Raw genomic sequence first — 10,966 nt, 5'->3', positions numbered from 1 at the left:
TAGAGGGGGCTACATTCCCTGTGTGATGTCCTGGGGAGTGCAAGGCCACAGTTTCTCAAGTGGGTGGTTTGCCCACTGCTTGGTCCTGGGGAGTGCATAGCCACAGTCTCTCATGTGGGTGGTTTGGCCACTGCTTGGACCTGGGGAGTTCAAGGCCACAGTCTCTCAAGTGGGTTGTTTGCCCACTGCTTGGTCCTGGGGAGTGCAAGGCCACAGTCTCTCAAGTGGATGGCTTCTCCACTGGTTCTAGTGGGGGCCTTGTGCCCAGTGTGCTTCATCCTGGCAAGGATGGGGTGAGTGGTTGGCTTCTTCCACTGGTTCTGGAGGGGGCCCTGTGCCCTGTGTGCTTCATCCTGGCAAGGATGGGGTGAGTGGATGGCTTCTGGTACTGGAGGGGGCCTTGAGCCCAGTGTGCTTCATCCTGGCAAGGATGGGGTGAGTGGTTGGCTTCTTCCATTGGTTCTGGAGGGGGCCCTGTGCCCTGTGTGCTTCATCCTGGCAAGGATGGGGTGAGTGGATGGCTTCTGCCACTGGTTCTGGAGGGGGCCTTTTGCCCAGTGCTGCAGCACTTGGGGAGTGCAAGGTCACAGTCTCTCACCTGGGTGTCACACCTATAGGGTCCAGGAGGCACTACAGCTCATGGAGGCAGGACTATACACTTCCCACTGGTGGTGATGGCTGCTCAGTGGTGGCAGTGGCAGTGCTGGTGTCGGGGCTGCCAGTGGTGGGGGGAGGCTCCAGCCCATCTACTGCAGCCTCGGATGGCTGCCCACTGGGGCTGCTGCTGCTGGTGTCAGTGCTGGTGGCAGTGCAGGCAGTGGTGGGGGGAGTCTCCAGCCCTTCCTCTGCAGCCTCGAATGTCTGCCCACTGGGGATGCTGCTGCTGGTGTCGGTGCTGGTGTCGGTGCAGGCAGTGGTTTGGGGAAGGCTCAAGCCCTTCCCCTGCAGCCTTGGAATGCTGCCCACTGGGGGCTGCTGCTGCTGGTGGCGGTGCTGGTGGCGGTGCAGGCAGTGGTGGGAGAGGCTCCATCCCTTCCCCTGCAGCCTTGGATGGCTGAACCACCATGGTTGGGGGTGGGGGATCAGAATCAGTCCCAGCACCAGGCCTCCTGTCTTTCCTGTCTGCTGGTGCAAGTCCCTTGCCCTCCCCTTCGGCAGCTGGTGGTACCTCCTTGCCCTTCCCCTTAAAAGCTGGTGGTGCCTCCTTGCCCTTCCCCTTGGCAGCAGGTGGTGCCTCCTTGCCCTTCCTCTTGGCAGCTGGTGTTGCCTCCTTGCCCTTCTCCTTGGAAGCTTGTGGTCCCTCCTTGCCCTTCCCTTTGGCAGCTGGTGGTGCCTCCTTGCCCTTCCCTTTGGCAGCTGGTGGTGCCTTCTTGCCCTTCCCTTTGGCAGCTGGTGCAGGCACCCTTACAGTGCTGATGGCTGGCTCCCTGGAGCCTCTCCCACCTGCAGTAGCTGTCAACACTACTGTGGCTGTGGACTGGGTGGCTGAGGTGCTCGCCTGGGTTCTGACCACCTTGGCCCGATGAGATAGATGGGGGGATGGGTAGGGAAGAGGTCAACAGTGGAAGAGAAAAGCTTCTTAGAGACATTGGGGCAGGAAGAGGGTGAAGGTTTGGGAGTGGAGGAAGAGGGAGTGGTTGTAGGAGGTATCAGTCTGCTGATTTTGGGTGCAGGTGTATGGGCTGGATGCTGTTGTGAGGTGGATGGCTGTTGGGTGTCTGAGTACTTGTGTTTGTGTACTTTGGGAGGAGGGGGCACAGACACAGTGGGAGAGGACACAGGGGATGTTTGCATGGATGTGTGGGTGGTGACTGCCAGTGAGGGGTGTGTAGTGGTAGGCGTGATGCTGATGGAGGTAGTGGATGAGGATGTAGTGCATGCAGGTGTGAGTGTAGACACTACTGGGAGGGAGGTGGAGGAAGAGGAGGGGGACACAGTGGAGGCAGTGGATGTTGGTATGTCTAATTCTGGATGGCGGTTGTGTGAGTGCCTGTGGGATGATGTGTGGGGCTTGTCTTTGCCTGAGCCACTCCTGTGTGTTGTTTTACGTGCATGCTGGTCTGACTGTTTGCTTGGGATAGGTTGGGGTTGAGGGGAATGGGACTGGGTAGAGGAAGTGGGAGGGGGGAGGCTAGAAAAAGGGACAATGTCTGCCATTATGTAGGAGGCCAGAGCCTGGATTTATCTCTGTTGGGCTGCCATGCCAGAGTGAATGCCCTCCAGGAATACATTTGTTTGCTGCAAATGGGCTGCCAGCAACTGGATGGCATTCACTATGGTTGACTGCCCAACAGAGATGGATCGCAGGAGGTCAATAGCCTCCTCACTCAGGGCAGCAGGACTAACTGGGGCAGGGCCTGAGGTGCCAGGGGCGAAGGAGATGCCCACTCTCCTGGGTGAGAGGGCACAGGAAACTCGCTGAGGGGCTGCTGGGAAGGCGGTGCTGGTACGGGGTGGCGGCTGTACCTGCAGTTGGGCTAGGCACAGAGGTGTCCACCACCAGCAGGGCAATTCCATTGGACGAGGTATCACTGTCAGAACTGTCCCCTCCTGTTTACGCCATGGTGCTCCCCTCACCCTCCGTCTCACTGGTGCCTTCACTGTTGGTGAATTCGGCCTCATACGCCCTGTGAGATTCAACTCCCTTCGTCATCGGTGCCTCTGTTCCTCCTCCAGATGATGCTAATGCACATAAGGACAGAGTGACAAAACAAAAAGGAGGGGAAGAGACAAAGGGTACACATGGTCAGTGGCTGATCCAACACCACCGTTGGAATGCACAACACACACAGGGAACAGCCCTACACATTAGGCAATGCACTACCAGTCACAATGCTAGTCACCAGGCCATGGACAGGAATGCCTAACGCTATTAGCAGCATACCTGGCACCAACAGACTCCTGCCCAGTAGTGGATGTCCACTAGCTTGGTAGGAGGCAGTGCTCATCAGCCCTTGCCCAATATGGGACCTACCCTGGAATGTTGGGCCTGGCTTAGGGGCACCCACAGGCCCACATCCCCCACCCGGAGACCACCCCACCACGTGAAAGCAGTATATTGGCGCACTGCACTCACCCACTCGTGGCTGCTGTGATGCCCTCAAGCGCCCATCCAGCTCCAGATAGGCCACCCCCAGTATGGGTTCGACGGGCACCCCTTCCTCGTTGGGAGGCCATTCCCAGCTGGGCCTCCGCTGTCTGCCTTGCTCAGTGTCTCAGGTCCTCCCACCATTTGCGACAGTGGGTGCTCCGCCTACCGTAGACCCCCAGGGTCCGCACGTCCTTGGCGATGGAACACCATATACCCTTTTTCTGATGGGTGCTGACCTGCAGAAAAATCAACATAGAAAAAGGTATCAGCCAGACCGTCCGACCTGTTACACTCATGGCCCACCATACATGCATCACGCTGCCCGGAACCGTCCCACCAATCCCCCTCCCAACTACACAAGGCCCTCACACACAGCACTCCATGCATTCATGCCCCTTGCATCGTGATCACAGTGTACTCACCTGTTGGTCTGGAGGCCCATACAGCATTCGGTACTGGGGTAGGACCCCACCCACCAGTCTCTCCAACTCTGCCACGTTGAAAGCAGGGGCCCTTTCCCCAGTGGCACGCGCCATGGTCGATTCCAGCCACAGGTCACAGCAACACTTGCAGTTTACGTCCTCTCCTGTTGAAGGTCAGGTAGCCTCCCTCAACAGAGCACAACGTCAGCGGCATTACCTCATTTCCACATGTCCATACAAACAGGACATGCAAAGGCCATTTCAGGGAGGGGCGGACCATGGCACCTAACTGCGTCACAGTACACATAGGCACCATTTGGGCCTATACAACAATATACTGTTACAGTCACAACATTCAATGCAGTGTAGGGTTTTGAAATGTGGAATACTGACCAGATGGTCCTTGTTTTGCCCCTAGATTACAACCGCTGCGGATGAATAGGAGATGGAGACATCCCCCTGTGTACAGGCCCCTGGTGGACTTGGCAACAATGGAGGATAGGCACATTATCCTCACCTATTGACTGGACAGGGCCACAATCACAGAGCTGTGTGCCCAATTGGCGCCTGACCTGATATCTGCTATCCGTCACCCCACCAGGATTCCCCCTCTTGTGCAAGTCCTATCTGTGCTCCATTTCTTGGCAACTGGCTACTTCCAAGTGACAGTGGGCTTGGCAGCAGGAATGTCACAGCCAATGTTCTCAGTACTGCTGACCAGAGTGTGCAGCTACATTGTTTTCCCCCAGGTGGAGGATTTGGCCAAGTGAAATCTGACTTCTATGAAATGGGGCATATCCCCAACATCATTGGGGCAATCAATGGTACACATATTGCATTTGCCCCCCCTCGGAGAAATGAACGGGTGTTCAGAAATTGAAAGAGCTTTCACTCCATGAATGTGCAGTTAGTGTGCCTGCGGACCAGTACATCTCCCATGGCAATGCAAAGTATCCTGGGTCTGTGCATGATGCCTTCATCCTGAGGAATAGCAGCATCCCATATGTGATGGGTCAGCTCCAGAGGCACCGGGTGTGGCTAATAGGTGAGCCCTGGTTCCCACCCAGTGTATGCTGGTGTATGGATGTAGGCCATAAGGGTTAGTATTTGTCTAACAGGTATCTCTCGGTATTTACAAGTGACTCTAGTTTCCCCAACCTCTCATGGCTACTGACCCCTGTGAGGAATCCCAGGACAAGGGCATAGGAACATTACAATGAGGCACATGGGCGCACAAGAACAATAATAGAAAGGACATTCAGCCTCCTGAAGGCCAGGTTTCGTTGCCTCCATCTAACTAGTGGATCCATGTACTACTCACCCAAGAAAGTCTTCCAGATAACTGTGGTATGCTACATGTTGCATAAATTTTCCTTGAGACGCCAGGTGCCTTTTCTGCAGGAGGATGAGGCTGGAGATGGGCGTGTGGCAGCAGTGGACCCTGTGGACAGTGAAGATGAGGAGGCAGAGGATGAGGATGAGGACAACAGAACAGCAATTATATGACAGTACCTCCAGTGACACACTGTAACTTCACTTTACATTGACAGTTTTGTGTTTGACATTGTCACTGGCAGGCAGATTCTCCCAATTCTATGGCCACTTACTGTGCCCTTTGGCATCTCTATTTTCAGATATCTGTGCCCCACTCTGGCACCTGGTGTGTTGACTGCAGCCTACTATAGGTCATTCCTATGTATTTATTCATTTACAGTTGTATTGCAGTGTTTAAAGCTTGTTAAACGAATACTTTGTTCAATCATTTGACATCCTCCATACTTGTATTTTTTAAATGGTATTTATTTAAGGGCTAAGAAGTAGAGGGGGTAGTGGAATGGGCTGGGTTCATGGTGGAGGAAAGTCTAGGATAGAATCCAGTCTATTTGTATCACAGGTGCATTGTCCAAGGGGGCATAGAAAGGGGAGCAATAGCAGTTCAAGGTGGACAGGTTGACAGAGTGGGACACAAGGTTGACAATCAGGAGAGTCTTATTACCTGGCCGGGGTCTTGGCAATGTTTTCTGGCTTCTGCCTGGATAGCAGAGACCGTTTGCGGGGTGGTTCTCTTTCTGCAGGGGGAGGGGTGCTGGTGAGCTGTTGTTCCTGTGGTGGGGCCTACTGTCCACTAGTGGCAGCGGAGGTGGAGGGCTGTTCATCGGTGTGGCTAGTGTCAGGGGCCCGGTGGTGTGCCACTGCCTTCCTCATGGTGTTGGCCATGTCTGCCGGCACCCGGCAATGGTGACCAGGGTGGTGTGGATGTCCTTCAGGTCCTCCCTGATCCCCAGGTACTGTCCCTGCTGCAGCTGCTGGGTCTCCTGCAACTTGTCCAGTATTTGGCCCATCGTCTTCTGGGAATGGCAATATGCTCCCAGGATATTGGTGAGTGCCTCCTGGAGAGTCGGTTCCCTGTCGCACAGCAGTCCTCCCAGCTTCCCTGTTTTGCTGTGTCTCTGCCCCCTGACCTTTGTGCCCACTGCCACTGACCCCAGGTCCCTGATTGTCCTGGGTTTGTGGTGTGTCCCAGGGTCCCTGTAGTGGTGGACACACTGCTGATTGACGTGTCCTGGGGACAGAGGTATGGGCCAGCTGGGTGGGTGCTGTGCTGGTGTTTCCTGAGGGGGGAGGCTCTGTGGTGGTATGGGATTGTGCCTGGGTAAACGACTGTCCGGAGATCCCTGATGTGCCAGGTTGGTCATCCAAATCCAGGTGTCCAGAGCTGCTGTCATCAATGTGGGACTCTTCTGTGGGGGACTGGATGTTGCTGGTAGCTCCTCTCCGGTGACGTTGTGTGGGTAAACTGTGGGGATATAAATGCAGTGTTATTGCTTATGCATGTGACATCTTGTGCCTGGGTGTGTTGCCCTCTTTGGTTGTGATTGCCCTGTCAGCTTTGCCTTGTGTGAGTAGTGATTTTGTGGGCTAGGTGATTCTCTCTAATGTGCATGCTTTAGTGATGTGTGTCCATGCAGGTCTGTGATGGGGGTCTGTGCATTGGTGCCACATGGTGTTGGTATTGGGATGGGTGGGTTGTAATGGTGGGGTGTATGTGAGGTGGTGGAGTGATGGGGGTGAGTGTAGGGATGGGGGTATGTGATGGCATGCAAGTAGGGGGGGGAGTAGTAAAGAGTTGACTTACCAGAGTCCAGTCCTCCTGCTACTCCTACCAGGCCTTCAGGATACAGTATTGCCAAGACTTGCTCCTCCCAGTTTGTTAGTTGTGGGGGAGGAGGGGGGTCCACCTCCAGTCTTCTGTACAGCTATCTGGTGTCTTGCTACCACGGAACGTACCTTTCCCCGTAGGTCATTCTACCTCTTCCTGATGTCATCCCGTGTTCTGGGGTGCTGTCCCACGGCGCTGACCCTGTCCAAGATTCTCCGCCACAGCTTCATCTTCCTAGCAATGGATGTTTGCTGTACCTGTGATCCGAATATCTGTGGCTCTCCACGGATGATTTCCTCCACCATGACCCTTAGCTCCTCATCAGAGAATCTGGGGTGTCTTTATGGTGCCATGGGTGTAGTGTGTGTGGTGTGTGTGAGGGTGTGTGGGGTGATGTGTTTGTGTGTGTGCTGTAAGGTGCATGGATGGTGTATGGGTGATGGTGTTCTGTAACTCTGGTTCTGTGGGTGCTCTTGGTGTCTCTCTCTCTCTGTTGTCAATTTTTTAGTCGTAAAGGGTTGTGGGTAGAGTGTGTGTTTTATAGTGGTGTGGGTGTGGTGTGTCTATGTGTGACAGGTTTGCGTAGTTTGAATTGTCCAATGTAGTGTTGTTTTGTTGAGTTATGTGTATTTTGAGCGTGGCAGTATGTACTGCCAATGGTTTAGAGCCACAGTGATTCGTGGGTCATAATCCTGTGGGCGTAGTTCTGTTGGCGTAACGGTGTTGGTTTTGCTACCTCCAGTTTATCACTGACCTTTGGGCTGGCAGACTTGTGTGTGTGGCTGTATAGTGATGAATTGCTATGTGTGGGTCATAATATGGGTAGCGGTAAACTGCCACGCCGGCGGTATGTTGGCGGCAGTCAGTAGGGCGGTAGACGGTACTTACCGCCAATGTCATAATGAGGACCTAAATCATGATTTGAGTAGAAGTACTGAATGTACTCCTGGTTATAGAATCTTGTTAGTAAAAGACTACAACTTATTCCATAAGAAAGGGGCAAACTATGGTAAGTAATTCCTTCCTCCACTGATGAATGAATCTGAGTTCAAACATAACATTCTCTCACATTCATTGTCTCAACATACCTACGCAATAAGCGATAGAAAACATTGGAAGAAAGTTCTCCTTGGGAGCTGTCTACGTGCAAATACCTCTCATCTATTCTAAACTTGTCTAATTCTGTGAGGGTAGTATCTGTCTCTAAAGCAGAGGTATGGTTGGCTACAATTTTGTCAAGAAGAGTCATGCTCACGATCAACGCCAAACCAATACCTATGTATTTACAGCACCTATTCTTCCTAACCTGTTGGCTGTGGTTACTCATGATCTGTAAAGAATCAGAAAGTAGAAGAGAAAAATGTATAACTATGCAACAAAAACAAAACAAAATCTTCAATCTTCTTTAGCAGTTATTTACAGCTTTCAGTCTTTCTTCCAGGACCTTTTCAAAAGAAGGTTACTTGCCAGAATCGGTAAAATGGTCAAGATCAGTTTAGCAGCTTGTCAAATCAGGTTTTTTAAAGGTCTCTTCTGGTTACTCTCAATAGTCTCTGCTGCACGTTTCTTAGTTTCACAAATTTACAAAGTTCAGTTGATTGATCTTCTTCATATTCCAAAATATTGACCTGAAATTTCTCGATCAAAACAAAAAGACAAAATTCACTCTTCCATTCACATGTCTTTGCATATGCCCATTTAGGACCTGCGTATCTCCAATTTGCAATTCGCTTTCTTTTCAATCTTCGATCTCCATTTAACTCTCCATCACTCTAGTCTTCTCTTCTTGTTGTGTCTATTTCTTCTTCAGTTGTTGACACAATAATTGTTTCTTTCCTCTTGGCTTGTGATGCTGACCACTTATCTCTTTTCAGTGGACTTTTTGTCAATGCTCTTTTCAGTGCTGGACTTGTAACTTCCTTTTGTTCTGTAGGATTTTCTCTTGATGTACCTGCGGCTGATTCAGGAGGAGTCAGACGGTTTTGGCTTTGATCTACCTCACCTCCTTGCACCTCAGGCCTTCAGTAACAATTTAGAGATATTTAAATGAGAAAGCATTAGGAGGCTTTTCTACTTTTGAGGTTGCCTCTATTTTCACTAAAATATCTGCATTAATCTTAACTTGGGTTTGAGTTACAGCTGCTATCTCAAAGATGTGTACCGCTGTTTTTGAAGCCACATCTGGTACATGGTTCCCTTTAAGTAAATTTCTTCACTCTTGTGGGACTTACTGTGCTGTTCATGGACCAAAGGAAGTTTGTTATTTAGAACAGCTACCCTATCAAAAAGTTGTTTACTTTTTATTGACTTCTCCTCTGAATCTGTAAATCTGTTTAAATACCAGTGCTGTAAATCTAAATTGTAGCTTTGTACACAGAATAGTGAATATGACACAATAAATGTGAGTATTGATTGGATCAGCTTTCTGAAGGACAACTAGCAGGGCATGTATTTCTGCTAGCGTTGCAGTGTTGTCACCCAGTACATATTGTAAACATCTGTGTGTGTGAAGTGTTATATTATATTCACATTTTATATCAGTGATATGTAATGAAGTAGTTCACTGTACCCAACAAAGACATAAAGTGCATGCTTTGGGAATACTGGTTTTTATTGCTTTTATTGCTCCTTCAGAATAGGTTTGGGAGAAATTATAATGATTTGAATTCCCTGGGCAAGGATACACCCCCTAAATATTTCTGTTTACACTGCAGTGACAATTTTCCTAATGGACTTGAAGAGCAATACAGAGGTGATCTACATATAATGGGAGTCATCAATTCATCATTGTAAACTGTCCATATGTAGCCCAAGGTGCTAGGAACAATGTTCATGATTAGACTTGAATTATGGTCACATGTCTGTAAATATTTTGTCTCTAACGTGCCTGCTTGCAGTACATATTAGATAGCTGTATGTGTTTCTGTCTGAATTTCCCATTTTGTGTGGGTGTAGTCACCTCATACAAGGTCTGTTAGAAATTAGGCCTCTAGTTGTCAGAGGAGTGCAACCTGTCCAAGTAGGGATGACAATCCTAATAAGGGGAATTCACAACACAACCTAAATTATTCTGTGTTCACCCTCTGAGCCGGGAGGTTTGACTTATAATGCAGTGTGTAAAGTATTTGTGCAATAACTCATACAGTAACACAGTTTAAACACCACAAAAGACTCCAAAAGACAGGGAGGTTGGATAAAATAGATTATGATTTTATAAATAAATCAAGACCAAAATGACGAAAATACAATACGTAGAGTTATGCAGTTTTAAAGATTTAGGAAAAATGTTTGCATAGAAGCACAGAGCGCCAACTGTGATTATCTGGTCACGCTGGACCAGGATATAGTCACAAGTTCAGGTCCACCGCAATGAAGTGCGGGCCAGCTATAGGGACCAATTTGGGCTCTCTGAACACCCTACCTTAAATCCTGGTGCGCAGTCTGCGCAGTGTTGCTTTGTGAGGCTTCGCATCATCCGATTTGGTTTTGAGGAGCTGTGCAGTGAGGCTTTGTGGGGATTGGAGTTGCTTTGCATTGATCCCAGGGAGCGGTGCAGGAAGGCTTTGCAGGGCTTGGCGTCGCTTTGCATCGATCCTGGGAGCTGTGCGACGAGCCTTTGCAGGGCTTGGCATCACTGTGCGTTGGTTCTGATGGGTTGGCAGCTGTGTGGTGAGGCTTTACAAGGCTTTGGGACACCCAGAGTGGAGCCTGGTGAGGCTGGCAGCTGTGAGACGAGGCTTTGCATTGCTTCGTGGCAGTACCCATGAACACCACAGAAGACAGAGCACCTCATGTACGTTTTCAAGGCAGAGCAGACTCACAACTTGCAGAGTCCATGTGCAGAGGTTCAAGTCTTTGAGACTTAGGAACAGGAGGCAAGCTAACAAGCCTTTGGAGATCCCTTGTGGTAGGAAGGCAGAGTTCTTCCAGCAGACATAGGGAGTAGCAAGCAGCCAGGCAACAAGCAGAAAAGCAGTCCTTCCAGAAAAGCAGTCCTGTTGAGTCATTTGAGCAGCACCACAGCCCTTCTGAAAGAGTCCAGTTGTAGGTTCAGAATTGTCTGATTTTAGTTGGTCACAGACCCGGTATATATATACCCAAATGTGCCTTTGAAGTGGAGGAATCTTCAAAGAGTATATTTGAAGTGCTCCAGTTCCCCTTTCAGCCCAGTCCTTTCTGCCAGGAGATCTGTGCGGGTTATCAGTCCTTTGTGTGGTCTCGGGCCAGTAGCCTTTGAAGCGTAAGTGAGAGCCCCTCTACCCTTTCTGGCCAAGAATACCCATCAGTGCGCAC

The sequence above is a fragment of the Pleurodeles waltl genome, unplaced genomic scaffold (genome assembly GCF_031143425.1).
Source record: "Pleurodeles waltl isolate 20211129_DDA unplaced genomic scaffold, aPleWal1.hap1.20221129 scaffold_65, whole genome shotgun sequence".
Taxonomy (NCBI): domain Eukaryota; kingdom Metazoa; phylum Chordata; class Amphibia; order Caudata; family Salamandridae; genus Pleurodeles; species Pleurodeles waltl.
This window is presented reverse-complemented; position numbering follows the sequence as displayed.